At 43.6% G+C, this 24,228-nt stretch overlaps 1 long non-coding RNA gene across 1 annotated transcript in view; it reads right to left on the reverse strand.

The window, feature by feature from the left end:
• Nucleotides 1-13,212, reverse strand: part of LOC133255415 (uncharacterized) — a 119,630-nt gene extending 106,418 nt beyond the window's left edge. Inside the window, exon 1 of the long non-coding RNA XR_009738935.1 lies at nucleotides 12,854-13,212. This is a non-coding gene — a long non-coding RNA (uncharacterized LOC133255415). The remainder of the gene's footprint in view (nucleotides 1-12,853) is intronic.
• Between the last annotated feature and the right edge of the window lie 11,016 nt (nucleotides 13,213-24,228).

Consider the following 24,228-nt stretch of genomic DNA (forward strand, 5'->3'; position numbering starts at 1 on the left):
ATACCCAACCATTGCATATGTATATCCTGCCACTGCTCCAGGCATGAACTGATCCAGGCACCTTTCTTTCCCAAATTGCTCATCTATGCAAAATAGCTCCTCTTTCTAATTGTCCCCTTCCCTTTAATATAATACTAACCCCACTCTTTTAGTTTCCCAGACTTTACTTTCCACTTCTTTTTTCAACCCTTTAATTTTTCTCACTAGGTCCTAGCATCTGCCCTTTAGGATGGCTTTGAGGTATATTTCAGCTTTCATCACCTAGGTCCCTGCCTCACTAGCCCACAAATGAAGCAAATGTCCTCTTTGATCCTTCCAACTCACTTTTGTATAAACTGCAAGATATTTTTCCTAAAAGTATTCATTATTATTTTCCTGTTCAGAAACTCTTGGCTCTCTTTGCCTGTCTTGATATACACTCTTTTAAAAAAAAAAAAAAAAAAAACCTGTCTATCGTCTGATCTTTCCCTAACGATGCAATGTTACTTTTAACCACCTCTGTAATCCCCATCATCTCTTCTAATCAAGCTAAGCCGTCTTGGTATCTTTGTTCAAACTGGCCCCCATATCACCACATCACAGCCACTGTCCACATGGACACAATTCATTTAATCAAGTATTCACCAAGTACCTACTGGGTAATACACACTGTGCTGGCCCTTAGGGAACAGCAGAGAACATGACAGGCTCATGTCTTGTCTTCACAAATCTTGTATTTCGTTACAACAATTTAACCTCCTGAGAAAAAGTTGGATCATTTTCTCATACTCCACACCTCTAAAAATCTTGGTAGAGAAAATATTTTCAGGTATTTTTAAATGAAAGTATTATAAATTTAATGTGTACTTTCCTGATTAAAAAGATATCCAACAATAGGTTTCATATAAATGAGAGTGTGTGAAACTTCTTTATAATCTCATCACTCCCTCAAGAAACCTTGTGAATCTATTTGTCCATTACAGAATTTTCCTTCTTTAAATATCTATGTTCCTTAATGTACTCCAAACAAGGACCCAGAGTTTTGCCTTATGTTTCTTTCATAGCCCTCATGACAGTAAGAAACTAGTAAACTTCACAAGCATACCAGAGTGATTGACAGAGTATCCAGATTCAAATATCCACATTTAAAAACAGATCTATATAATTTAAAACCTCAGAAATCCAAAAATTCATTATAGTGAGCTTTAACCACAACAGCCAACCATACCTTCAACTAGAAGAAAATCCATCTCTTTTGAGATGGACCTCCTTTTCAAGCCTCTGCAGTCCAGAGGTATGAGGACATGCAAAAAGGAAAGGGCAGAAAATAAAGAGCAATTAGAATGTGAATGATAATATAAAGAGTCACTTCTTTCTCCCTCTAAATGATATTTTTATCTTTGGGGACTGAAATGAACTTGTCACCAGACGTCACTTGAACTATTGGAGCCAAAACCTCCAAAAGTGTTTGACAAAACTCTTAGTTTCTGACACAGCTATTTTTAGTGAGAGAACATTGTCTTAGCTTCTGCAACATTTCCCAGAACAATGGTAAGTCTGAGATCAGACAGAAGAGAAGTTTATTTTGATTTAAACATTTACTCAGTGAGAGATTGAGCTGACAGCCATATTACGTGCATGAAAGCCACTCCCTCCACCCCCACCAAAAAAGCAGAAGTGTTTCAAAGGGAGTCATATTGCACTAAGTTCTTCCTTGGGAAAGCAGTCCATCTGGACTGGAAAATTGGGACCAAAAGAGAGAAATTGGCTTGATTCTGAATTTCTAACTTGGTCTTTAAGAACTAGAATGCTGAAACTTCACTTGTGATCCAAGGGTTTATAATCTGCCTTGCAATTTGGGGGGTGTGGGTTCAATCCCTGGTCAGGGAACTAAGATTCAACATGCCACAGAGAAACTAAGCCTACACACTGCACCTACTGGGCCCACACGCCCCAGGGAAAGATCCCACATGACACAGTAGAGACCCTGAGTGCAGCAACCAAGACCAGAAGCAGGTGAATACATTAATTAGTTAAAAAAAGAGCTAGAAAGCCTTCTGATCCACTCTAAAGACCAGAGAACATTATGAAAAGCAAGTCTCACCTGGACTATTGCCTTTACGTCTCTGATCTTTCTCATAACTTCCAGGTACATTCTGGAAGGGCCCTTTAAACCCCCCAAGCTGAAGTCAAACTGGAGTGGAAACTGTAAACTCTGTAACTACACAAAATCTTATTACCATTCAAATTTTTCTCATATTGTTTTCATTACATGCAGCTATCTATTTGCATACCTCTAGTTTCACAACTCCAAAGAGTATTTGTCTACAACTGAATAAGCCATAGTGCAAACTGGTTTCAAACTTCTCCCGAATAGTGCAAAATTAAATCCATGAGGTTTTTCAACAAATGTTATCTACAACCTAGAAATACATTTCCAATGTCATATAAATCAAATATCAAAATTACCATATTTTGCCCTTCCCCAACCATATCTGCAGTGTTATTTTTAAATGCATCCATGGATTGCCTGCAACACTATCTCCGATAACCGGGCTCAGAACTCTGAGCTTAGCCTGTAAGTGATCTCTCAGAAATATTGAACTGGGAAAAAGAAACACTGAACCATCGGACCCTGGGCACAGATCTGAGGGTGTGGTGACTCAGGGTCAAGGGGGTATTAAGGACCATGGATAAGCTGAAGTCATGGGAAATCTGGCCAGTGGGAAAAGAAAAATGGACTTGATGCACAGAGAAAATCGAGGGCATCATAAATGAAAGACCATAGAGCCTTCATTCTCTGAGAACTGGCTGTACTTCATTGCCTACTGCTGGATTCCCAAAAGTATGTTCTGTGTCCTTATAATAAACCCATCCATCCATAGATTAAAATGAGTTGGTCTCTCTTAAAGGCAAAGAGATGAAACAGGAATCACTGTTGATACTGTGGAAGAAACTTTTATACTCTTTGTAATAGTGGAGAAAATCAGTTTCCTCAACCTGTGTAGTAACAAAAATCACTTGGCATGTTCAAAATACAGATTATCAGGCAGCTTCCCTGGAGATTCTGACTCCAAAGTTCTGACTCAGGCCCAAGAATATGCAGAGAATTCTGGGACCAACCAAGTTTGAGTCACGCTAGATTAGGTAAATTCCAAGATACTTTCCATTGCAAGGTCAACAAGTATTAATATGAACCAACCACTTCTCTATACACATTAGTTGTTCAAGTGTACAGATTTGGAATCGAAGTCATAGTGCTTGTCCTTAGGGAAAGCACTCAGAACACACTCAGTTCAGTTCAGTCACTCAGTTGTGTCCGACTCTTTGCGACCCCATGAATCGCAGCACTCCAGGCCTCCCTAGGTCAATCAATAGAGGAAAGCCTTAGAGACAGAGAAACAAAGCCAAGCCACGTGAGTATATGCATTTGTGCCTGCGTGCACTTTGATCTAATTTTAGAGATTAGAACAAATTCCTTCAAGAAACATTTGCACTATGTCTGCATTACATAATTAAACCCATATAATTTGGTAAATACATGGATTCTATCTCTTCAACACACAGAGCTAAACATTACATACTGACATGTTGCAGGGAGGAGCATGATTTCCTTGAAGACCAAGAAGAAAACAGTGAAAATACGGTCAGTGAAAGGATTTGAAAGTCAAGATTCTAAAAGATGGTGCAGACCTTCGTTCATTCATTAGAATTCTACAAAGGGGCTGTGAAAGTACTATATCCAAATTCTAGGGAAAGTGTATGCAAATCCATAAGAAATGCCCTGTGTGGCTTTGGGAGAATAAACAAAAACTTCAGGTTGAGTTGAGCCTTTACTTTGAGCTCAGCCTCTAGTTCTAATAGGAACTACAAATAATTCTATGACTTTTTTAGAGACATAAGTCTCTTTTGAAAGTAATCTAACCTCCTACTTAGAACATAGTCCTTCAATTCCTGGAGGCCCTGAGATAGGCAGTGTTCCAACATGGTTAGGACCTTAATACTTGAATCAAATGCTTATAGATGGACTAAATCTTAGTACTTGTGTGACTTTGGTGGGCAAGATATGCTTTCTCTGAGTATCTGTTTTCTAATCTATAACATTGGGCAAGTGATAGTCACTCAGCTTCATCATGTCCAACTCTTTGTGACCCCATGGACTGTAGCCCTCCAGGGTCCTCTGTCCATGGAATTCTCCAGCCAAGAATACGGGAGTGGGTAGCCACTCCCTTCTCCAGGGGGTCTTCCCAATCCAGGGATTGAACTCAGGTCTCCTGCATTACAGGCAGGTTCTTCACCATCTGAGCCACCAGGGAAGCCCATAAGATGGGGAAGCCAACACTCAAAGACATGAAAATAATTCACCTGAAATGATGTAACTGGTAGATGATGAGGCAGCACCTTAAGGTGAGGCCTCTGTTCTGCTCTGCATCTGTGCCTGAAAGCCAATCATGGAGCCAATGGAGAGGCTCCTAATACACCAGCCTCCTGCCTGTCAAGGGGTAGGATTCTCACCTAGGAGCCTGCTGCCAGAGCCCCCACAGTGAGAGGGAAGCGTCTGCCCCTCCCTGCATGCTTGAAAGACAAGCCCAGCATTCTCAGAATGCACATTACACGGTGAAAGTATTTTTAATGACTTCAGCCCTACAATGCTTCAAGGTTCCCCCTTCCTCTCCAGGAAAACACAGACACTGAGCTTCCAAATGTCTCCCTAGAGAGAAAATAAACCTCATGCTCTTGTTTCTTCCAAAAGAGACTCAATTTCTTCTTGGAAAAAAAATTAATCTCTTTCATCAAAAGATTAGATTTAACCCATATCCTTTCCCTGTCCAGGTTTCCTTTCAGTTTGTTTCCCTCTTAAGCAAAAGCCAGGGAACATGCCCCTTCCAGCCCCCACTGAGGGCCATCAGTGGACCTTAATCCTACCCTTCCTTCCTCCGTACCGGGGCTGTGCAGCCCCATCGGCCAGCCTACTCAGGCACAGGTGGGCCAGGGGTCTCTCACCCAACAGAAGGGGCAAAGCAGCAGCTCTGAGAATTTCACTTAAGGCCAGATGCAAAGAGAGACGCGGTGACACAAGGGTGAAGAGTGGTGGGAGACACCAGGACTCCAAGATTACAGCCCGAGGCTCCTACTCAAGAGTCCCTCTCAGAGCTTCAAATGTCCACTTGGCCGGAGGTTGTGGCCACCAAAGGGGACCCCGAAGGCTCACTCAGACCCACTGGGGTGGGAAACTCGAACAAAGACATGCTGAGCCAGGTGCAGCCTCGTATCTCGGCTCAGAAGTTTTTATTTTCACTCATTCTCTTGAACAGGATTATAAATACCATTTGCAACTCTTCTCCTCCAAGGTTTTGCAGAGGCCCTTGGTGTGGTCTGAGGCAAATATTGTGCCAGTTTTATAAGTAACGAAGAAGAGGCTGACAGGACAATGACAGGCTCAGGACTTCTTGTGGATTTTCTCAAAAAATTATGAAAAGAATTTGTGTTGAACCAGGTCATTCACTGTGGAATCAGGAGTTTAGGTTGGAATCTGAAAACTACCATTTGGGCATTAGTTTACTCCCTGGTGAAACAGGACTCTTGAGAACACTTGCCTTAGAAAGACATTGTTAGGATTCAATGAGGTGATCTGGTAAAAGGATGGAGCAGTCAGAGTCCCATCAGGAGACAGAAACCCCATGGTAATATGACAGAGAAGGCTAATATAAACCATCATTAACTATCTACAGGGCATTAGCTATGAAAAGAGGATAAAAGAGAACTGTAAACCACACCCCAGGTGTAAGTGAGAGGACCTAAAGGGATTCTGAGGCTCAGTCCCAATGTGGGGCGAAGCGGTTTCCTCCATACCAGCAAGTAAGTAATTCTCGGACACCAGTTGGTGGTCCTACCGTTCCACTCAATTCTGACACTCTCTACATGGAGATATAATCAGAGTTCAGAGGTTAAGGCTTAGTCCTACAGGACTGTTCCCCACCCCTACCACTTCAGACCCCAATCACAAGTCCAGGTTATCACTTGTGCTTCTGACCTACCAGCTATAACTCAGAGGCCCCCACAGCCCTCTCCTTAGGTTCAAATAATTTGCTTGAGTGGCTCAGAGAACTCACAGAAGCATTTTACTTACTAGATTACCAGTTTATCATAAAAGGATATAACTCAAGAACAGCCAGATGGAAGAGACATGCAGGGCAAAGTGTGGGGAAAGATTGTGGAGCCTCTGAGCCCTCTCCAGGTGCCCCACATCTCCATGTGTTTACCGATGCCGAAATTTTCCTAATACTGTCCTTCCGGGTTTTTACGGAGACTTCATTACACAGGCATGACTGATCAAGTCATGGCCATTGGCAATCAATTCAACTTTCAGTCACCCTCCCCTGCTGGAAATCAGGGGATGGGACTGAAAATTCCAACCTTCTAGCCAATGTGCGTTCCCCTGGCAAACAGCCTCCATCCTTAGGTGCTTTCTGAAAGTCACCTTATTACCAAAAACCCAGTTATTGAAATGGGCCTGTCATGCATAACAAGACTCCCATATTACCTTTACAACTCTGAAGCATTTCAGGAATTGAGGACAAGAAATCAGGGTTTGGGGAGCTGTGAGTCAGGAATGATGGGTGAAGACCAAATATATATGAGAAATATATTTTGATCCCTGGAATGGCCAAATATCTACTTCTTATAAGTCACAATATTGCAGAACCAAAGGAAAGAAGAATTTTGAAGGAGCAGACCCTTCCCCAAAGTTGAGGTTCAGACCTCACTGGAGAGGGCATGGCTGCCGACCATGGATGGGGTGGAAGCTATTGACCACAACTGCCAACTGTCAACAGGCAGAAGGGCAGCAAACCACGAGAAGGCAACCTCACTCCTGATGAGATGCTGTCAGCTGGGGAACCACGAGCTGGAAGCTAGGTACGTGTGGGTTTCTAGATGCTGTCTTAGGAGCAGTCCAAAAATAGCACGCCAAAAAGAGAGAAGAAAGCCAGTGCTCTCTGGCAGCTAGAAAGGAAGAAATGTTCCAATAGGACAAGCAGGACCATGAACAATGGATTTGGAACTGAGTGGTAATAAAGTGATAACCGGCCAAGAGGGCTCATTATCATCATCATCATTATCCCCAATGCCATCATTCCGTCATCACTTCTCTCGTGGACTCGTTTGTCAAAGTGAAGTGAAAGTGGAGATGGAGGGATGGAGGCCTTGATGGGTGCCCCACCTCAAGTCTCTGTGAACCGAGCTCATTGGCTAAGCTTGGAGACAAGAGCAGAGTGTTTGGAAAATGGCACCAAGAACTACCGAAAGTCTGGACCTTTGTGCTCGCCACACCAGGACCTGTGAGGCTCTCTCTCCTTGCTAAGCTCACCCACACTCAGGGAAAGCTTCCCTAACTATTAGAGTCACTAATTGCCCTTCCAACAGGATTCACCCAACTCCAAGAGCTATGTAAGCAACACAGAGACCCAGAAAAGCACTGGTGAAAAAAAAGAAACCTATTCTCTGATGTCTGTCTTCCCACCAGAGGGTCCCTGGTAGCCTTTGTAAGCAACATGAGAAGACAGCCCTACATCATCAATCCCGAACACGAAGGAATATGACGCTGACCCACCTCGAAACAAGGAGATCTGAATTACTCATAAAGGAAAATGTTCACAATTGTATGAAGATCATATTTGGTTTGATATCATCTTGGAACAGCTACAAAGACTCCTTTTTAAAATAAGATACATTCTGATGGCTTCAGCATCACCCTGCTTGTAACCCCTGAAGGTATTTTCTGCTCCCAGCTCCTACAGGGAGGTGACAGCATGTGCCACAGTTTGGATAAAATTGAAGGCAACTTTAGAGGGAAGGCCCTGAGGGCCTCAATCATAATTCCCTTACCAGCATGTGCCAAGGACAGGCCTGGGAGGCCACAGCACTGGGGGCCCTGAGTGGGAAGCCATTGGAGGCCACACAGGAGGCAGTAATAACCCATCAACATTCAATAAACAATCCCAGGACCAAAATAACTGGGAAATGATGACATTCAGAAATAAAGTAACAGGCCTGGTGTTCAGAAATTTCCCTTTGAGGAAGAGAATGAGGGGCCTCCTATCTGACTGTGGGATTGGCAGGGAAGGAGGTGTGTATTTCAGCACAGCATGTATAGCTGTGCTGCAGGCCAGGCTCAGCGGCAGATTTCCATCTACATTTTTGAGGCACTTTCAATTTCTTCCAAAAGGACATTTCTCAAATAACCTGCCTGCAAACCCCATTGCCACTCAGGACATGCTTTTCTTTCTCAAGGAGGTGCCACCAGCAAGCTGCCAAGGGCCGTGGTACTCAGCCAACCTGGGAGAGCCTGGCTGAAACCTTCATTGGAGATTTTCAGAATCACAAGGCTCGTAGGGCAAGGTGGGCTGGGTTCATGTTACAAAGGAGTACCTTTAATTCAACAGCTTATCTTCACCCCCAGGGCTCTGTGTGATGACGGGACTGTCTGAAAACACACTGTGGGTTAACAATAAGAAGTGGATCTGGCATCACCTTCTCCCTCACCTCAGGCCCAGCTTCCTCCCTATCCCACACTGCATGCAGATACCTAAGAAAACACTCAGAGCTTAGTATCCAGATAATCTTGTGTTTTGCCTGTCTGCTCTGTGTCCAACCAGTCATGAAAAATTGCTTCAGTTGAATAGGGTAGGGGAGGAGTTGTGTTAGAATGATGGCCAGGGTTAGGGCAAGGGGGAGAGTCTAAATCAGGATGACGGTCAACAAAGTAGTCCAGGAAAATAAATGGACACCTTTCCCCAATGCATCTCAATTGTCATTTTCACCTGGCCTGTCCTAAAACTATTACTCCTTGCGTATTAATGATATGAACAAAATTAGTAGATTGGAACATAAATTGACAAGCTCCAAAAGAAGAGCATGTATCTTAGTCACTTTGCAGTCTCAAAGTACCAAAGCCAGTGGTCAGTGTGCATCTGTCATCCATGGCTGTGTCACAAACCACCCCAAAATGCTTAAAGGAATACCCATTTGCTTGCATGCAAATGCAATTCAATTCATCCCACCCACTCCTTCCCACCCTTTCCTTCCCTGCTTATGTCCACAAGTCCATTTTCTACATCTGTGTCTCTGCTTGTTGCTGTTATTCAGTCACTAAGTCGTGTCCAACTCTTTGTGACCCCATGTACTAGAGCACGCCAGGCTCCTCTGTCCATGGGATTTCCCAGGCAAGAATACTGGAGTGGATTGCCATTTCCTTCTTCCTGCATCTCTATTCCTGCCTTACAAATAGGCTCATCAGTACCATTTTTCTAGATTCCATATATATATATATATGTATACAGTAATAAATGATATTTGTTTTTCTCCTTCTGACTTACTTCACTCTGTATGACAGACTCTAGGTTCTGAAGGACAGGGAAGCCTGGCATGTAGCAGTTCATGGGGTCACAAAGAGCTGGAATTGACCTAGCGACTGAACAACAAGGTTCACCCACATCACTACAAGTATGACCCAATTTCCTTCCACTTCTTAATGAAGAGCAGCAAAATGGAATTGTAAAGAGTGTGGACCAAGGGAGGCGGGGTCCCTTGTTGGTCAATTTCTACAATTTGCTCCATGGTGCTTATCACAGGGAAGGACAGTTTGGTATAATGGAGGGGGAAGTAGACCCAAGAGCTGGTGGTGAGATGTGAGTGTATTCTCTGCCTCTTGAGTGTGGCCTCAGGCAAGTCACCTCTTGAGCTTCTAATAATAAGGAACTTTCCTCTTCTCTATGCCAGCAAATTTGGAAAACTCAGCAGTGGCCACAGGACTTGAAAAGGTCAGTTTTCATTCCAATCCCAAAGAAAGGCAATGCCAAAGAATGCTCTAACTACCACACAATTGCACTCATCTCACATGCTAGTAAAGTAATGCTCAAAATTCTCCAAGCCAGGCTTCAGCAATATGTGAACCGTGAACTTCCTGACGTTCAAGCTGGTTTTAGAAAAGGCAGAGGAACTAGAGATCAAATTGCCAACATCCGCTGGATCATGGAAAAAGCAAGAGAGTTCCAGAAAAACATCTATTTCTGCTTTATTGACTATGCCAAAGCCTTTGACTGTGTGGATCACGATAAACTGTGGAAAATTCTGAAAGAGATGGGAATACCAGACCACCTGATCTGCCTCTTGAGAAATTTGTATGCAGGTCAGGAAGCAACAGTTAGAACTGTACATGGAACAACAGACTGGTTCCAAATAGGAAAAGGAGTACGTCAAGGCTGTATATTGTCACCCTGTTTATTTAACTTATATGCAGAGTACATCATGAGAAACGCTGGACTGGAAGAAACACAAGCTGGAATAAAGATTGCCAGGAGAAATATCAATAACCTCAGATATGCAGATGACACCACCCTTATGGCAGAAAGTGAAGAGGAACTCAAAAGCCTCTTGATGAAAGTGAAAGTGGAGAGTGAAAAAGTTGGCTTAAAGCTCAACATTCAGAAAACTAAGATCATGGTATCCAGTCCCATCACTTCATGGGAAACAGATGGGGAAACAGTGTAAACAGTGTCAGATTTTATTTTTCTGGGCTCCAAAATCACTGCAGATGGTGACTGCAGCCATGAAATTAAGAGACACTTACTCCTTGGAAGGAAAGTTATGACCAACCTAGATAGCATATTCAAAAGCAGAGACGTTACTTTGCCAACAAAGGTTCATCTGGTTAAGGCTATGGTTTTTCCTGTGGTCTTGTATGGATGTGAGAGTTGGACTGTGAAGAAGGCTGAGCACCAAAGAATTGATGCTTTTGAACTGTGGTGTTGGAGAAGACTCTTGAGAGTCCCTTGGACTGCAAGGAGATCCAACCAGTCCATTCTGAAGGAGATCAGCCCTGGGATTTCTTTGGAAGGAATGATGCTAAAGCTGCAACTCCAGTTTCAGCTTTTTCAAACTTTGGCCACCTCATGCGAAGAGTTGACTCATTGGAAAAGACTCTGATGCTGGGAGGGATTGGGGGCAGGAGGAGAAGGGGACGACAGAGGATGAGATGGCTGGATGGCATCACTGACTCGATGGACATGAGTCTGAGTGAACTCCGGGAGTTGGTGATGGACAGGGAGGCCTGGCGTGCTGCGATTCATGGGGTCACAAAGAGTCGGACACGACTGAGTGACTGATCTGGTCTGATCCTCTTCTCTAGCATAGGAATAGGATAGAGTGACTTGGTTAGAAAAGACAAATGAGATAACTAAATTAAAAACACATTGAGACTGCAGGGTATGATGTAATTCTAACCATTCTGAATCCAAATACTAACGTTGTGTGAGTTTATTGATGCCCCCCTTCCTCTTAAACATTCAAGGCAAACAGTGGGTGGCTGCCAGGGGGCATTTTAAGAGTCCTAAGAATAGCTGTCTTGTCTAACAAGCTGAGGCTTCAAGCCTAGCTTGGCCACTTTCTCATGAGGAATCGTTTGATCTTTCTGACTTTGAGTATTTCAAAATAAAATTACATTTTTGTGAGGATATGGGCTGTTTTTCTTGATTTTTGTCAAGATTATCATAAAATGCGCTAGCACAATCAACACTACCATTATTATTATTATTCAAACATTTAGATTATGACCAAAAATAAAATCTGAAACTCATAACTTGAGCAGCCAAAATTTCTAGAAAAACAGAAGTTTAGTCTGTGCCTGAGCAGCTTTTTAGACCTAGGTTTTTGGTTTTTGAAACAAAATCAAAACTAAAACTTGTTTTTTAAGTTGGAGTCATTTCTTCTTTAAAGACAAAATGCTATTACCTACATCAGTTTCTGTGCCTGGAAACCCTAGCTGCAGGCAGAGAAATCCCATCCCAAGGATGAGAGCTCCTGGGCCTTCGTGGTGGCCTTGCCTGGGGCTCTCTTCTACCCCCAAGAACTTGGCCATCTGGCCTCCACCCTCCAACCAGTTGCCAGGGCATCACAGCTGGGTACTTAAGCCCAGGTCTTTAGCAACACTGTCTGACAGCTCACTCAGGAAAGATGCAGTTGGGGCTGGGGGTGTCCTGCCGCTCCCAGCACTTGACCTGGGTATAGCTGCTCTGTTATGCTTTGCTACAGTTTTCTGGAGCTTGGATGGCTTGAAGCAGTCTTCCCAGTTAACACTGAGTGCAAACCCCCACTTTCCCTCTAGCCAAGTTCTCTTCTGCCTCTGCCTGGACCTGGGCTTGTAACCAGCACTGAAGTCAGCTGGACCCGGCTGATCCCATAGATCCATATGGCTGGCTCTGAGGACCAGGGTCCTGGGAAAGGGAGTGAGGTCGAGGGGAGTGACTAGTGAAAAAGGAAAGATCAGGACAAGCTCAGCTTCCTTTAGCCAAGAAGAACCTAATCTTGATTAGAACTGAAGGGATGGGCTCCTGAATAAAACTTGCACCAGATGTAGATGGTTTCTATCTGATCTCTGTATCCCAGGGTACTTTAGAGCAGTTAATGATAATAGAGCCACATGGAGGGTAGATGGGGGTGCTGACCTGCCTGAGCAAGTGTTGGTGGAAAGGAAGAATATATCACAATGAGACTCTAATTCTGGCTCTGACACTTATTGACTGTGTAAATACATCAATTCCCCTCAGTTTCTTTATCTGTAAAATAAGCATCTGACAGATCAGAGGTTTTTAATCTTGTGGATCAACAAGATATTGTTGACGTGGATCAACAATATGAGCCCATGAGCCTGCTGAAATGGGGTTCCAAACTCCCCCTAATTATCATTCTCCATGTAAATAAATGTAATCCAAATGGTCTAGCTGAATCCAATGTATAACCATTTGGGACATTTTCCCATCCCACTCAAACATACATCTCAGTATTTCTTAATCTAGGTGGGGCCTTCTCCACTTACAAACTTTCATTCTATATTGTTCAGCCAGCTTGAGCATCTCTTGTCAGCATCCAAGCTCCAAGAGGAGACTGTAGGGTATCATCAAGGAAAGAAACCTAACGTCAGTATTAAGTTACCGTAGGAACTGCAAAAATTCCAATAAAATTACACAGTTTGAGAAGAATCTGGTTTGTGTCGTCACAAATATATGGTTCCTGCTGAGATAAGTGGTGGCCGTGGAATTCCTATTTGGGAAACAAAATGTTCTTTGCAGACAATTTAGCCATTCCTGCCTCAGAGAAAGTCTAAACTAAATAACCACCCACGAGAAAGCAATATAAATAAGATAGTAATATCACTTGCTTAATCCAGTGAAGGACCCTTCTAAACCCAGGCCAGTTAGCACTTGCTTTAAGCAAGCACCATTTCTCAAGAAAAAATGAGTCATGGTGATGTAACAGGATAGAATGAAGGCAGTCAGTCATTTCGGTCATGGGGTGACACTAGATGGGGGGCAGGGGGAGAGACAGCCCCAGAGGCTGCCTGGTAAAAATATCCACACTGAGGTCAAGAGGTAAAGAAGGCAGGTACCCTGGACTAACCCACTGGGCTTCTTTCAGAAGTTACTGGCAATGAACTGAGGAAACTGTGAGACTGGGAGTTCTTGATATTCCTCCATTGTCAAAATCCTTGCTTTTGGTGATGAAACAAATTGCCAAGAAAGCACCGAACCTCTCTCTGCTCTGGACCAGAGAAATTTGTGCCCCCCTGAGGAGAAGGCAATGGCATCCCACTCCAGTACTGTTGCCTGGAAAATCCCATGGACAGAGGAGGCTGGTAGGCTGCAGTCTATAGGGTTGCTAAGAGTCAGACACAACTGAGGGACTTCACTTTGACTTGTCACTTTCATGCATTGGAGAAGGAAATGGCAACCCACTCCAGTGTTCTTGCCTGGAGAATCCCATGGACGGAGAAGCCTGGTGGGCTGCAGTCCATGGGGTCGCACAGAGTGGGACAGGACTGAAGCGACTTAGCAGCAGCAGGAGAAACAGGCTTGGGATGCCCTGAATGTGGGTTCCTTCCTTCCTTCCTTCATTCCAGAAAGACCCCGTGAGTGCCCACTACCTGCCCAGACAGTCCAGGCAGGGAGATTACAGAGACAAGAAACTCAGAGTCCAGGAACCTGAAGAGAGCACAGACCCCTCTGTAGCCCTGGGATAAATGCAGATCATCTCCTGAAAAGTCAGTGAAGAAGCTGAAAAGTAGCCACTGGCTTTTGTGAAATGGAGATTTTAAAAATAAACAAGAGGCTGGCCCTCGGTCTGCCTGGCAGTCATCAACCCTGATCATCAGCTGGCAACAATGAAGAAAAGCAAACTAGTTTTGCCTTTTTTTTTTTTTATTGCCAACATGAAACACAAGCAGGAAAAAAATTTACCACAAAAACACTCAAAAATCCTGCCTTCAAAACACAACGGGTCTGTGCTGTGATAAACTAGGCCACAGCTCCCTTGAAAGTTGAATGTACCAAAGAACAAAATGTTTCTCATGTGCTCTCACCCCAGAGACACAGGCCTGCTGTAGTTGAAGAGTGAGAGCTCAGAGGAAGTGGGCAAAGAACTGTAGGTCATAAATAGCTAACATGTACTGGGGGCGATTATGTGTCTGGTGCTGTTCTATACAGTTTATATATATTTAAGCCTCACAATAACCCTATAAAATGGGTTCTGTTATTTGACTCAGTTTGCAGCAGACACCTAAAGGTTAGGTAAGATGTCCAAGGTCACACAGTTAGTCAAAGGCAGAACGTTGAATTGAACTGAGCCTGTGCAGGGAGCCCTAGGAGCCTAGCTTTCCCTGAACCTCCAACTGTGTTCATGCAAGAGGGTATTTGTATTTCTCAGCAGTCTAACCTATTAATAAGACAGGAGCTTTGGACCATATTTGGGGGGGGGGGGGTGAGGCTCCAAAATCACTGCAGATGGTGACTACAGCCATGAAATTAAAAGATGCTTGCTCCTTGGAAGAAAAGCTATGACCAACCTAGACAGAATATTAAAAACCAGAGACATTTGCTGACAATGGTCCATCTAGTCAAACTATGGTTATCCCAGTAGCCATGTATGGATGTGAGTTCAGTTCAGTTCAGTGTCCGACTCTTTGTGACCCCATGAATCGCAGCATGCCAGGCCTCCCTGTCCATCACCAACTCCCGGAGTTCACCCAACCCATGTCCATCGAGTCAGTGATGCAATCCAACCATCTCATCTTCTGTCATCCCCTTCACCTCCTGCCCTCAATCTTTCCCATCAGGGTCTTTTCCAATGAGTTAGCTCTTCGCATCAGGTGGCCAAAGTATTGGAATTTCAGCTTCAACATCAGTCCTTCCAGTGAACATCCAGGACTGATCTCCTTTAGGATGGACTGGTTGTACATCGTTGCAGTCCAAGGGACTCTCAAGAGTCTTCTCCAACACCACAGTTCAAAAGCATCAATTCTTCAGCGCTCAGCTTTCTTCACAGTCCAACTCTCACATCCATACATGACCACTGGAAAAACCATAGCCTTGACTAGATGGACCTTTGTTGGCAAAGTAATGTCTCTGCTTTTTAATATGCTGTCTAGGTTGGTCATAACTTTCCTTGCAAGGAGTAAGAGTCTTAATTTCATGGCTGCAATCACCATCTACAGTGTTTTGGAGCCCAGAAAAATAAAATCAGCTACTGTTTCCACTGTTTCTCCGTCTATTTGCCATGAAATGATGGGACCAGATGCCATGATCTTAATTTTCCGAGTGTTGAGACTTAAGCCAGTTTTTTCACTCTCCTCTTTCACTTTCATCAAGAGGCTTTTTAGTTCCTCTTCACTTTCTGCCATAAGAGTGGTGTCATCTGCATATTTGAGGTTATTGATATTTCTCCCAGTAATCTTGATTCCAGCTTGTGCTTCCTCCAGCCCAGCATTTCTCAAGATGCACTATTCGTATAAGTTAAATAAGCAGGGTGACAATATACAGCCTTGACGTACTCCTTTTCCTATTTGGAACCAGTCTGTTGTTCCATGTCCAGTTCTAACTGTTACTTCCTGATCTTTTTGATGATCCAGCAGATGTTGGCAATTTGATCTCTGGTTCTTCTGCCTTTTCTAAAACCAGCTTGAACATCTGGAAGTTCACAGTTCATGTACGGCTGAAGCCTGGTTTGGAGAATTTTAAGCATTACTTTACTAGCATGTGAGATGAGTGCAATTGTGTGGCAGTTTGAGCATTCTTTGGCGTTGCCTTTCTTTGGGATTGGAATGAAAACTGACCTTTTCCAGGCCTTTGCTGAGTTTTCCAGATTTGCTGGCATATTGAGTGCAGCACTTTCACAGCATCATCTTTCAGGATTTGGAATAGCTCAACTGGCATTCCATCACCTCCACTAGCTTTGTTCATAGTGATGTTTCCTAAGGCCCACTTGACTTCACATTCCAGGATGTCTGGCTCTAAGTCAGTGATCACACCATCATGATTATCTGGGTCGTGAAGATCTTTTTTGTACAGTTCTTCTGTATATTCTTGCCACCTCTTCTTAATATCTTCTGCTTCTGTTAGGTCCTTATCATTTCTGTCCTTTATTGTGCCCATCTTTGCATGAAATGTTCCCTTGGTATCTCTGATTTTTTTGAAGAGATCTCTAGTCTTTCCCATTCTATTGTTTTCCTCTATTTCTTTGCATTGATCACTGAGGAAGGCTTTCTTATGTCTCCTTGTTATTCTTTGGAACTCTGCATTCAGATGGGTATATCTTTCCTTTCCTCCTTTGCTTTTTGCTTCTCTTCTTTTCACAGCTATTTGTAAGGCCTCCTCAGACAGCCATTTTGTTTTTGTATTTCTTTTTCTTGGGGATGGTCTCGATCCCTGTCTCCTGTACAATGTCATGAACCTCCATCCATAGTTCATCAGGCACTCTATCAGATCTAGTCCCTTAAATCTATTTCTCACTTCCACTGTATAGTCATAAGGGATTTGATTTAGGTCATACCTGAATGGTCTAGTGGTTTTCCTCCACTTCCTTCAATTTCAGTCTGAATTTGGCAATAAGGAGTTTATGATCTGAGCCACAGTCAGCTCCCAGTCTTGTTTTTGCTGACTGTATAGAGCTTCTCCATCTTTGGCTGCAAAGAATATAATCAATCTGATTTCGGTGTTGACCATCTGGTGATGCCCATGTGTAGTCTTTTCTTGTGTTATTGAAAGAGGCTGTTTGCTATGATCAGTGTGTTCTCTTGGCAGAACTCTATTAGCCTTTGCCCTGCTTCATTCTGTACTCCAAGAACAAATGTGCCTGTTACTCCAGATGTTTCTTGACTTCCTACTTTTGCATTCCAGTCCCCTATAATGAAAAGGACATCTTTTTTGGGTGTTAGTTCTAGAAGGTCTTGTAGGTCTTCATAGAACTGTTCAGCTTCAGCTTCTTCAGCATTACCAGTCAGGGCATAGACTTGGATTACCATGATATTGAATGGTTTGCCTTGGAAACGAACAGAGATCATTCTGTCATTTTTGAGATTGCATCCAAGTACTGCATTTCGGACTCTTTTGTTGACTATGATGGCTGCACCATTTCTTCTAAGGGATTCCTGCCCACAGTAGTAGATATAATGGTCATCTGAGTTAAATTTACCCATTCCAGTCCATTGGACTATAAAGAAAGCTGAGTGCCAAAGAATTGATGCTTTTGAACTGTGGTGCTAGAGAAGACTCTTGAGAGTCCCTTGGACTACAAGGACATCCAATCAGTCCATCCTAAAGGAAATCAGTCCTGAATATTCATTGGATGCTGAAGCTGAAACTCCAATACTCTGGCCAGCTGATTCGAAGAACTGACTCATTGGAAAAGCCACTGGTGCTGGGAAAGATCGAAAGCAGGAGGAGAAGGGGGTGCAAAGGATAAGATGGTTGGACAGCATCACTGACTTAATGGATATGAGTTTGAGTAAGCTCTGGGAGTTGGTAACAGACAGGGAAGCCTGGCGTGCTGCAGTCCATGGGCTCACAAAGAGTCAGACACAATTGAGCAACTGAACTGAACTCTGGACCAGATTTCAGTTCATCTTCCCTGATGGCTCAGATGATGAAGAATCTGCCTGCAATGCAGGAGACTCAGATTCAATCCCTGGGTTTGGAAGATCCCTTGGTGAAGGGAATGGTAACCCACTCCAGTATTCTTGCCCGAAGAATCCCATGGACAGAGGAGCCTGGTGGGCTACAGTCCAACAAGTCACAAAGATTCGGACAGGAATGAGTGACCAACGACACTTTGGACCAGAAACCCTGAGCTTGAATCCAAATTCTGCCATTCAGTGGTATGCGATTTAGGGTAAATTAGTTCTTAGGTCACAGGATCCTCATTTGTCAAAAGGCATTAATATCTCCTTAAAGTCTATTGTGAGGATGTGAGGATTAGGTGAAATAAAAATAAAACCCACACAGAATTCCATGCTTAAAAGAGAGCAATTCTGCCTGACTATGGTGTAAGTTCCATACGCATGAATTTCCATCAAGCTCATCTAAGAAGTTGCAGGTTGTCCAGGGATGTGTCAATGCAGTGAATAATCACACATTAGTGGGTCTGATATGTCCACACTTTAGTAAAAGTCAGGCAGGTTTTTTTTTTTTTTTCCAGAGCATCTGCTTAATTTGTAACAATTTATTTTTAAATACTAGAAAGTACAGTCATTCATTTCAACCAAGGAAACTAGCAAACTGTGTGACTACAATTGTACAGTGATTTGAGGAGCTGTTGCCTGTAATATGGCCAAGACCGCTTCTAGGAACATAAGTCTCACCAGTGTCCAAACAATGGCTAAACCCCATGGTGGGGTATAAGAGTTCACACTGGACTGAGCATATGTATAGTACACAAAGCAGAAAATTGTATTACTTAGCATTTTCACAAATGCTTTAGAACTGGGAACAACTGTTTAGAACAATTTACAAGCCCTAAATACCTCCGAATCCAACTACTCACTTCATGCTTGAAATGGTTCAATGAAATAAGAGCTGAGGATCCTTTCACCTTAATATTCTATGATTCACTAATAAAATATGTTCTTTTTTTACAGATATTTTCAGCACTCAATCATCTACACTGCTATCTGCTTGATACTCAGTTAAAATCTAATCAGTCAATTCTGAGACTTTCCTCAACATTCAAAAAATTAAGATTATGGCATCTGGTTCCATCACTTCATGACAAATAGATGGGGGAAAAATGGAAACAGTGACAGAGTTTGTTTCCTTGGGCTCCAAAATCACTGTGGATGGTGACTGCAGTCATGAAATTAAAAGATGCTTGCTCCTTGGATGGAAGGAGCAACCACTCCTAGGTTGTCTATGAGCAACCTGCTGCTGTTGCTGCTAAGTCACTTCAGTCGTGTCCGACTCTGTGCAACCCCATAGATGGCAGCCCACCAGGCTCCCCAGTCCCTGGGATTCTCCAGGCAAGAACATTGGAGTGGGTTGCCATTTCCTTCTCCAATGCATGGAAGTGAAAAGTCAAAGTGAAGTCCCTCAGTAGTGTCCAACTCCTAGCGACCCCATGGACTGCAGCCTAACAGGCTACTCCATCCATGGGATTTTCCAAGCAAGAGTACTGGAGTGGGGTGCCACTGCCTAGACAGTGTATTAAAAAGCAGAGACATCACTTTGCCAACAAAGGTCTGTAGAGTCAAAGCTATGGTTTTTCCAGTAGTCATGTATGGATGTGAGAGCTGGACCATAGAGAAGGCTGAGCACCAAAGGACTGATGCTTTCAAATTGTGCTGGAGAAGACTTGGACAGCAAGGAGATCAAATCAGTCAATCCTAAAGGAAAACAACCCTGAATATTCATTGGAAGGACTGATGCTGAAGCTGAAACTCCAATACTTTGGCCACCTGATGTGAAGAGCTGATTCATTGGAAAAGACCCTGATGTTGAGAAAGACTGAAGGCAGAAGGAGAAGGGGATGACAGAGGATGAGATAGTTGGATCTATCTTATAGATAGATCTTATAGATATAGAAATATCTATCTTATAGATTGGAGAAGGCAATGGCAGCCCACTCCAGTACTCTTGCTTGGAAAATCCCAGGGATGGAGGAGCCTGTTAGGCTGCAATCCATGGGGTCGCTAAGAGTCAGACACGACTGAGCGACTTCACTTTCACTTTTCACTCTCATGCATTGGAGAAGGAAATGGCAGCCCACTCCAGTGTTCTTGCCTGGAGAATCCCAGGAACGGTGGGCTGCCGTCTATGGGGTCGCACAGAGTCGGACATGACTGAAGTGACTTAGCATAGCATATCTTATAGATAGTTGGCATCACTGACTCAATGGACACAAGTTTGAGCAAACTCTGGGAGACAATGATGGACAGGAAAGCCTGGTATGCTGCAGTTCATGGGATCACAAAGAGTCAGACATGACTGAGTGACTGAACAACAGCAGCAAAACCTGATGCAGAAAAATCAGGAGTTCAACTCTGAGTCAACGGCTTGAACACAGATGGGCAGCATTCACCCTCCAACATGAAAAAGAGTTCTCCTGGACATTCCTTGGGTTTTGTGTTTCAAAGATGAGAATCAGTAGTTCACTTTATGGTTACCTCTTACATCTGTTCATAGCACATTATTTCATCCCTAACTATAGACATATGAAATACTAGTAGTAGAGTAATAAAAATACAACAGATTTGGTGTCAGACAAACCTGGGGGCAAATTCAAATTTGTAATTTCTTACTCGAATGCCTTGGACAAGTCATTTAACCTCTCTAAGCTTCAGCTTCCTCACCTGTAAAGTAAGGTGTTAATGCCAACCATATAGGGTTGCTCTGAAGACCAATGAAATAAACGTACAGATCATAACCCTAAATTTGGCCGAGGATGTAATACATACTCAACAAACGCTGAAATGAAGCTAGAAAAGAAGTGTTCTTATCTTACGGAAAGCCACTGAGAGTAGATTAGGACTTACAAAGGTTATTCAGCAGCAACTACAAGGGTCTCTTGAAGTCTGAGGGAAGGATTTCAACAGATATCACAGTCTGGTGGGTAATACAGACATCCATTCATTCCAGAAATATTTGTCGAGCACCACTACTTGCCAGCAATACAGCGATGAGTAGGCAAACACTAATCAAATAACCATACAAAGGTCAGACTGAAACTGTGATAAGCACTCAAAAGAAAGGTTACTGACACCTGGAGGTTTTATAATAGTGAGGAGTCACAGAGGCATGGAGGAAGGGATGCTTGGCCTGAGATCTGAGGGCTGAATGAGTGGGTGCCCATTAGGAGAAGGTGAAGGAAGGGAATTCCAGGCTGATGATTTTGGTTGAGTTGGAGATTTTGATTCCTGAAGGTTCTGAATGAAGTACTGAGGCAAGGGATAGAATATACTCCAAACATAATGCAAAATGATCAAAGGAGGTATTCTGAAACTAGTTGCATAATCCTTTTTTTTAACCCTTCACCCTCTCTGAAAATATAAACAGGTCAGGGTTATTGGAGATGAAGTGAGAGATTTTGGAGATAGTTGTGGCATGCCATGAGCCCTGCCTCACTCCATGTGGGTGGGGGGTCCCTCCCCTCAAACCTAAGAAAGGAGGTTTCCCAAGGCAACTTGGAAAGCTTCATCTGAGTCCCTGTAGGGTTCAGGAAAGAGTGAGGACTGAGGTCTAATCCAGCTGAGTTGTCAGCTAGCTGCTCTGACAACTAGAGGTTGCCACTGCAGGGGGTCAGCCCATACTCCTGGAAAGATCCTGAGAAGCAGAGCCCAGACCAACCTAAGACCCCCAAGCTCAGGGACTGGACTGCCTGGCTCCAGGAGGAAGACAAAGGCACAACTGGGCCCCACTGAGTACAAGAGCCTTACTAGTCTCTCAGAACTTGCCAGAACCAGAAAAGATGTCATTTCATCAATTCTATCTAAAGCTGTCTCATATAAGCCCAGCTATCTGAATATTCAGGAGGGTAAAATTGCAACAAAGCACGCAGTCATCCCTGGGCAATGAGACAGGACTATGATGATACAGCTAGAGATGCTAGAGATATTTTAAGGTTTGGGGTGGGTTTGGGGGCAGTATTATTGTAGTTTTGGTTTGCTTTTAAAACATCTACCAAGGAAGGGGTCTTATTTATCAACACTACTAATTTCTACACAGCAACCAAGTCAAAGGAGACGGGGAAGGTTACACTGCGAGGAAGATTCACAAATTACTCCTGCTTTTGCAAAAACATCCAAATTGAATTTGCATGCCACCTCTGTCCCCAAGAAAGATGTCTACACCTCAAGAACAGCTAATATGGATCTCTTTAATACTATGATGATAATATAGTATTAATTTGTCATTTGCCATATGCCCAGCATTGTTAAGCTTTGGTGTGTGGTTCTTCAAAATGGTTTTTGTTAGGGAAAGATGGATGACTCTCCTGTCTGCTGCCTTTTTACCCAGTGCTATTTTCGGTTTATGTCACACTTGTTACATTTTGGTACCCTCATGAGTCCTGCCTTCAAAGACAAATTCTCTTGGCTCCTCTTCCTCCCCATTCTCCCCTGGAGCTCACCCCCAAGGCTGTGACCAAGAGCTCCATGCATCCACAGAGCAGACCCAGCTTTGCAGCCTCTCTGGTCAGGGTGTTCAGTTAGCTACTGCCCTGTGTTCTGGTGCAGACTTCAATATATTTGTTTATATTTGTAAGTAGAAATATCCTCCAGATTACCTCTCATTAACTATACCACCTTACACACACACACACAACCACACACCACCAACTATCCTCCATGTTTTCCCTGCCCAGGGAGATAATCCAACGCCCCATCCCATTGCTCAGAGCCCAGACTTGCTCGAATGGTAAGGAGGCTGCCTTCCACCCTCTGTCTCCTGCGTGTTTCACAAATTCTTCTTCCTTTATCCACCCCTGGGATTCCATCTTTGTCCCAATCTTCTTCCCATCTACATGTTTTCCTCCCTCTCCATGGTTTTGATCACATCTCTTTGCTCACACCACCCAGACCTATGGCTCCAGGCAAGATCTCTCTCCTGAGCACCAGGTTCTACACCATTGACTACTTCATCTCCAATGGTTCCCCTGATTTCTTAACTGGATCATGAGGTCCTCAGAGATAAGAACCAAGCCTCGTTCACCAGCATGCATGCTTCAAGGCTTGCACTTCAGGAAACACTTAGTGTATTTTCCCTATGATGCAGAAGTGAGTGAAGAAATACATGGATCCTATGAATGTCTATGTAATGAATATGAAATTAAGGTAAGAAGAGAAAAAAAGCCTCCAAAGGAATATCCATGTGCAGCTTTGTCTTCTCACCAAGACAGAATGTCCTGGAGAAGAGACTGTGGAATGCTATATTCCATAAGCTGAAACATATGTGCCAGAAAGTGGCATGGTCAAATACATCAGATAAACACTAGACTTTTAAAATGTCAGCAGGATTCTCTGATCCTCTAATATGCTGATGTGCAGTTCAAATGTCCAAAAGGCGGTGCTTTTCAGCCTTTGTCAAATATGTTTGAGTGTACTTCTATTTTGGTTTGTGTGTTTAATGTAAACTAGGTGTTCTGCACACTGAGATTCTGTCAATAATCAACTGGGGAAAATGAAGTCCTAGAACATCAGACCTTTAATTTGTACACTATTTATAAGATCGTAATTTTAAAAAACAACTTGAGTTCAGTGGTAGTATTGAGGAATATTGGATTTTTTTGGTAAGAACAACTCAGCAGATCATGTAGACCACTTGGATTCAAAAGAGACTTTGGGCTTGGCCTGGTGTGGACTGCACCCCAGAGGGTTAGGGTGGAGACGTGGACATGCTTCAGGGTCACATTGATTCTCTATCACTCAGGCTACCCCTGTTCACCCATTTGATATGCTGAAAGCCACTTTTGTCCTGCCTCCCCAAGCAGAGTCATCTTCGGGTTGCGAAGCCCACACACACTGGCTCTCAATGGCTGTTCCTCTCTAGGGCCTTGGGGCGGACTCCTCACGCTATAGCAGCTGCAGGAAGTGCTGAGTGATATCACCTCCCGCTAAGCCAAGAAGCCTCCACAAGGTCAGGCCTGGAGCAGCCATGTATAGACAGAAAACACACAAATAACCCACCTCTTTCCGCCCTTGGGAATGAGCTCACAGCTCAGGGGATCCCAGCTCTACATGTGCCAGGTGATGTCAGGATTAGTGTCCTAGCGATTCTGACATGCTGCAGGTGCTTCATTCACGGGACACTACCCAGTCTGTACCAGATGGCAGCGTGGGAGATGGAAGTCCAGCTCCAGACTTTCCCTTACTCTAAGTTATAAGGCCTTTGGGGGACAGACTCACCCATTTTCTTGGACTGGGTTCCATGGATGTTG

The sequence above is a fragment of the Bos javanicus genome, chromosome 10, assembly GCF_032452875.1.
Source record: "Bos javanicus breed banteng chromosome 10, ARS-OSU_banteng_1.0, whole genome shotgun sequence".
Classification (NCBI taxonomy): Eukaryota; Metazoa; Chordata; class Mammalia; order Artiodactyla; family Bovidae; genus Bos; species Bos javanicus.